Consider the following 7,094-nt stretch of genomic DNA (forward strand, 5'->3'; position numbering starts at 1 on the left):
CTGTCCTGAGAACATTTTAAAAGGGCACCAGAGAAGGGGTAGTGCGGTGAATCAGAAAAAGTCCTACATCAGGGCCCGGAGCCCAGCTCTGTCCAGCAACTTCCATGAGCTCTCAACCCTTGCTGTAAGATGGGAAATCAGCTCAATGGTGGACCTAAATACGGGCCAACAGGAGGCCCTGCTTACTGCTGCGGCATCAGTGCTGTTGCCCCGCAGTGCCCACCGCCTATTTCTTGGCTGCATGCCTTGATCTTCATCTGAAGAGCCAGCCCTCTCCCACTCTCAGTTTACAACTTGCAGAAAGGCCGCCCTTCCCCCCAGCTGTAAGTGCGGGTGGGAAGCAGGAGGAGTGAATCCCCTATCCCCACCTGCATTCCTACTAGGGACGGGCAGGGGTCCAAGGCATCTCTGGCCTTTGTCGGTATGTGGGAACAGCCTGCATGCAAAGGAGCAGCACGCAAGGGAACAGAGACACAAGATAGAAAGACGGCATTGTTCGAGCCCCTGGATGTAGCCAGACCTGATGTCAATACCCTTACTTTTTTTGTGAGAGCCAGTAAATACTTTTGTCAGTCATTTAAGATGGAATTTCTGTGATTTGTAACTGAGAAAAATACAACAAAGCACAACTGTCACTTAATCAAGTTCTTTGTCACGAAAGTCTGGGGCTCAGTGAGGACAGACTTGCCTCAGGTCACATACAACTTAGAAGTAGAGGGAAAGCTCTAGAAGCCCAGACAACCCATCCCCAGTCACAATGCCCTGCTCACCAAGGTCTGCCAGGTCACCTGATGTGCAGCCCTCTCCACCCCACCCCCAACATCTGTGTGAACTTGAAAGTTAACAAAAGGCTTTGCAAACACATGATCTTGTTTAGTTTCATAAATACATTGAGCAGTTTGGGAATCAATACTAAGGAAGTCTATTTTCTTTCTTTCTTCTTCTTTTTTTGAGTTTATTTATTTTGAGAGGGGTGGGGTAGTGGCAGAGAGAGAGAGAGACAAAGGGAGAGAGAATCCCAAGGAGGCTCTGCACTGTCAGCACAGAGCCTGATGCAGGGCTTGAACTCACCCAGATGCCCCAGGAAATCTATTTTCAAAACATGAGAAAACTTTCGTGCACAAAAACGTTCATTCACCTGTATTTGGAATGAGAGTAACTGGAAGCACCCAAAGGACCCAATAACAGGACGTTGATTAAATAAGTGGCATATTCTCTGATGGAATAGCATACAACCATGTCTAGGTGGTGATTCTGGAAATCGTCCATGCAGTAGCACCAGGGAGGGAGGGCGGGGGAAGGGCTCTTCTGCAAACTACAGAAGACAGAGGGGAAAGGAGAAGGGAAATTAGCCCTATAGCAGATCTGAAAGGGGCCTTCAAGAGCGTGTGGTCTATTTTCTAGTGGGGAAACTGAGGCCCAAAAAGTCACCATGGTTTTTCCCAGGATCCCCGAGCAAATTAGTGGCAGAGCTGATCTCAGACCTGGTCCTGTGGTCCCTGGAGGAAGGTAGAGGTCCCAGCCCTCACTCAATTACTCATGTGCACTATATGCATTCTTTCTCTGTGCATAAAGTGAAAACATTGCAGATCAGGCAAGAATCCAGATCCTTCTCACTGCTCAGAGATAACTGCTCCTTCAGGGTGGTGTTCATCATCCCGGACCACTTCTGTGCATTTATACTCTATATTTATCTATTCATAATTGAGGTCGTATTGGTTTCATGACTGATTTGTTTGCTTAACAGAAAGGTTATATTGTGTGCAATGTCCTACAGCTTATTTTTTCATCCAATATCATGTCCTGGACACCTTTCCACGTCAGCACGTACAGATCAAGCTCATTCTTCTTCATTGCTATCCATTTTGCACAGAGACTACTAGGGGCAAGGATGCCAAGTTTCCCTGTCCTCCCTGAGTGGACAGGAAGGCAGCCCACCTCCTTCATACTTAGGGCTGTTAGAAGTGGCAAGTGTGACTGTTGGGGAGAGGCAGCTCACACAGAAGGGCCTCAACCCCCTCCCCCTCCTCCTGGAGGGCTGATCCCGGATCCTCTTGTTGAGAAGGGGGTGCCCTCTGAGATGGAAGAGGCTGCCTCAGCCTGAGTCCCTGAGTGGCTGTGTGGAGCAGAGGACTGGCCTTCCCCCCGAGCCCCAAACCTGCACTGGACACACAGGCCGAGCAAACACAACTGTGTGTGTTAAATCATGAAGATTTAAGGGTGAAGTTAGTTCTGCAGCTTAGCAGTACCCGCCGTGACTGACACTGTCTGGGCGCAATCGATTTCCAGAACAATTCCCTCCGCAGATAAGTTGCTCCTAATGTGTTTATATTACAGACAACGGTGTGGTTACCGTTCCTGTCCATTCCTCCTCGTGCATCCTCAGGAGCATTTCTCAGGCTTTTCTCCATCTGCCCCTCGACATGCATCTCTGCTTGGCTCCACCTGCCCTGGGAGCCTGGCCCCTGGGATTGCATTCCCAGCAGGCTCACCTGCCCTCTGGCCTCGGGTTACGATGCACCAACAGAAGGTGCTTGCTGTTGTCTGAAGGGTGGAAGAGAGGGGGGTCAGGGTACTTTCACCTCCTCAGCTTGTGTCCACTCCACTTATCAGAGTCTCTGGCAGGAGCACACATCTTCCAGCAGGCAGACCCTCACGATGGCCTCTGGTAATGTTCTCCCTCCCCTTGCTCTCTAGGCCTAGGGTGGCAATGTCAACCCACTGGGCTCGTCTGGTACCTCAACTTTCCTCGTAGGGTCCAGTGACCCTGGCCACACCTCTGTAAGTCATGAAAACTCGACATGTTACTTGTCCTGTCTGGAGTGAATTCTGTATCCTGCCAGGGCTCTGTTTGATACACTGGAGAAAAGGTCAAATCCCAGATCCCTGGAAATGTATGTTGCCTTTTATTTTTTTAATGTTTCATTTCTTTTTGAGAGAGAGAAAGCATGAGCAGGGGAGGAACAGAGAGAGAGAGGGGAACAGAAGATCCGAAGTGGGGCTCTACAGTGACAACGGAGAGCCTGATGCTGGACTCGAACTCACAAACCTCGAGATCATGACCTGAGCCGAAGTTGGATGCTCAACCAACTGAGTCACCCAGGCATCCCTATTTTATTTATTTTTTTAATTTATTTATTTATCATTTTAGAGAGAGGGAGAGAGAGAATCACAAGCAGGATCTGCACTGTCTGCAGAGCCCGATGCGGGGCTTGATCTCACAAACTGTGAGATCAAGACCTGAGCCGAAGTCGGACACTCAACTGACTGAGCCACCCAGGCAGCCCTGTGTTGTCTATTTTAATACATGCTTACAAATTTCCCTTCCAGGTCACGTTAGAGCTTGCCTGACCAGGCCATTGGGCAGCCCTGCAGAGACATGGGAATGCGGAGCTCCCTCCCTGGGGCTGGGCACCTGGCCGCTGAGGTGCAGGCTCCAGTTCTGAAGCCAGAGTCCTGGTTGATCACCAACTGCACGCGGGTGCACCTGGGGAACCTCTGGCTGGACACACATCCAGGTCCCTGCCAGCCACTACTGGCCACTGCCAATGGAGACCAGCCTGGGGCACGTCCCTCCCCCCCCCGCCACTGCACCCCTCCCCCCCCCCACCCCCCGCCACCTCATCTTGCTCAGAGGCCGGACAAAAACTTGACAAGCGTGTTTTCACCAACCTAAGAGTTTCGGCCTCTCTTTGGGGACTGTTTGTGTTTCGGGTCACGCTGTTGGCTGCCCCCACCTCCTTCTTTTCTCTGCCAAAGTACGTTCCCTAGGCTGCCAGGCTGCCAGGCTTCCAGGAAGCTGGCAGTTCCTGCCCTGAGCTGCCCAGTGGGAATCTCCTTTTCCTATTCCAGGCCCTTCCATGTCCTCTGTCCCATTTCATTGTCTCCTCATAGTCCAGCAAATGGGAGACACTGCCTCCATCTTATAGACAGGGGCCGGGCAAGGGACGGCAGTTTGCTCAAGGTCACTATACAGGGTAGGAGCAGGGGGGACGTGAAAACTGACCCCCAGGCCGGTATGCAACCCCATCACCCACCCAAAGTCAACCATCAGATGGGCGTCAGGCCTCATAGCAATCCCCCTCTTCAGCCTGTTTACTCATTAACAAACGAGAAGCAGTACTGGGCACTCACAGCCGAGGGTTGGCCCTCAACCAAACCCTGCCCCCCCACCTGTTTTTGTAAATAAAGTTTTGTTGGAACACAGCCACTCCTTGCCGGCTGTGTACAGCCGTCCCCCCTTATCTGTGGTTTCACTTTCTGCAGCCTCAGTTACCTGGGGTCAACCGCGGTCCGGAAGTAAATGATCCTCCCTCTGGAATTATTAGAAGGTCAACAGCAGCCTACCCCTGCTACATCTCAGTGCCTGGGTCATTCACCTCACTCCATCTCATCACATAGGCATTTCATCATCTCGCCTCATCACGAGAAGAAGGGTGCGTACAGTACAAGAAGGTATGAGAGAGAGACTGCATTCACAGAACTCCCATTAATACTTGCTATAATAGTTCTATTCTATCATCAGTTTTATTGTTGTTAATCTCTTACTATGCCTAATGTATAAATTAAACTTTATCGTAGGCATGTACGTATAGGAAAACACATAGTATACGCAGATTCAGTTCTATCAGCGATTTCAGGCATCTCCTGGGGGTCTTAATATATATCCTCCCGCGTGGGGGTTCTACTGTACTGTCTATGGTTGTTTTCTGCTGCACGGGCTGGGTTCGGTCACAACAGAGACTATCTGTTCCCCAAACCTAAAGTATTTACTATGTAGCTAGGACCACATTATGACTTTCTAGGCACTTTTATGCCATCATGAGCCCCTTCCTTGTCAAAAAATAAAAATTATATACACATAATTGTACAAAATTATATTTTATGACTGTATGGGTATAAAGACAAATATAATCCAGGATGGATTATATTCTCTTTTTTTCCTAGTGATTTTAAATAATTAAAACATTTCCATAGGCCTCTAGAATAACTGTGGACCTCAGGCACTGCATCCATTGTGCCTCACGGAGAAGTCGGTCCTGAGTTTGCCACACATGTGGTCCCTCATTGCTGAGAGTAGAACCCAAAGGGAGACACCCCTATATTTAGCCCTCTCCTTGGTCCTCCCTCCAGTAGCAAAGGGGTAGAGGGAAGTTTGACGGGTTGGAAGGGAACCATTCGGGGCTCAGACAAAAACAACTGCATGTATTTCCTAGGATGGAAGTATTTATTTCTTTTCAAGTTTCTCTATTTTGTATTTTTCAAATTTTTAAATAGTTTTTTTTTTTTTTTGGGAATAAATAATAGATAGCCACGAGTTAAAAGAAAAATATTTTGAATGTCAATTTGAATGTCAATTTGAATGCCAATAATTTGACCCTCCCCCCCACCTCTGCACCCCTCAACTCCCTTCCTACCACCAGTGTGATTCCTTCCCAGCAGACTGTGTGTGCACAAGGGACGCTTGCAGATGGTTTCTCACACACGCCGTTCTGCTCCCTGCCTTTTTCCTTCTTAGGTCTATATTCTTATGCATAAATTCATCTTGCCTTTGTTGAATGGCTCTTCAGTACTCCACTGAATGAAGGTACCATAATTAGGACATTTGGGTATTTTCAATGTTTTTCTTTTGCAGCAGTGGAACTGCGAATACTTCTGTGAAGACCCGCCATGCCTGAATACATTTTTTCCTTCCAAACAAATCTCTCAGAAAAGGAGTCTTTTTATATACAGGTTTTGATTAAGGCTCTCCCATTACCTGAAGCTTTCTGATTCCTTTATTTTAAACAAGGAAGTACTATTTGCAGAAGACACAATAGCCTGAAATGACCTCAGCGCATTCTAATTTTGGATGTTTATGGTGGACAACCAACAGAATTAGTTTGGAGGGGGAGAAAAGGAGGCAAAGACATTTAACACAGATTTAGTATTTTTCCTGGGGATATGACTTCACAGTTGTAAGTGTTAAATAACACTGTAAACAAACCTTTTCAAAATTTACTTTAGAAAGCAAAGCTTTAAAATTAAGAGCACCCATTCACCAGACACATTAAAAGAATAAACAGGAAGCTTCAGAGTGGAAGATACTTGAAATCCACATGTCCCACAAAAGACCTGTATCCAAAATAGATAAAGAACTCCTACAAAACAATAAGGGGAAAAAAAGCATTTGATCCAAAGAAAAATGGATAAATGACTCGGTCAGCACTTCATTAAAAAAGAATACCCCAGGGGTGCCTGGGTGGCTCAGATTAAGCGTCTGACTCTTGATTTTGGCTCAGTTTATGATCTCATGGTCGTGAGATTGAGCCCCGAGTTAGGCTTTGGTGCTGGCAGTGCGGTGCCTGCTTGGGATTCAATCTCTCCCCCTCTCTCTGCCCCTCCCCTGCTCACATGCACTGGCTCTCCCGTTCTCTCTCTCTCAAAATAAATAAAATGATATAAAGTAACACAACGATGCAATACCACTATTTACCCACCAGAAGGGCTGAAATGAAAAAAAAAAAAAAAAAAAAAAGACACTATCTAGCATTGACAGGTTGTGGAGCAACCAGAAGTCTCATACCCTGTTGATGGGGACACAAAGAGCACAACTTTGGAAAACTGTCTGGCATCATCTGTGAAAGCTGAATATACGCATGCTCCCTGAGCCAGCAGCTTCACTTCTAGATATATGCTCAACACAAATGCATACACCTGTTTATGAAAAGGCATGTGTACAAATATTCATAGCAGCACTGTGTTATTGTGATTTATAATAAGAAATATGTTTGATTTTCTTTAAGGTTCCTGGCACACAACTTCTAAGACCCTTGGAATTTCCTAAGTGGTAGGAGCTATAAAGTGCTTTTTGTTATGTTCATGAGGTGACTTTTGGAAAGCCCCCAGGTTACCTGTGGGTGAGTGCTTGTTGCCAGGGGACCCATCAGGGTTTAGAGGGTTGGAAAATTTAGTTCCATCACCCTCCCCAACCCCCAACCTCCAGCAAAGGAAGAAGGGCTAGAGATTGGGTTCAATCACCAATCGCCAATGATTTAACGTACCATGCTTACATAATGAAGCCTCCATAAAAACCCCAGGCCAGGGTTCTGAGC

Source organism: Panthera tigris, chromosome E2 (assembly GCF_018350195.1).
Source record: "Panthera tigris isolate Pti1 chromosome E2, P.tigris_Pti1_mat1.1, whole genome shotgun sequence".
In the NCBI taxonomy this organism is placed as follows: Eukaryota; Metazoa; Chordata; class Mammalia; order Carnivora; family Felidae; genus Panthera; species Panthera tigris.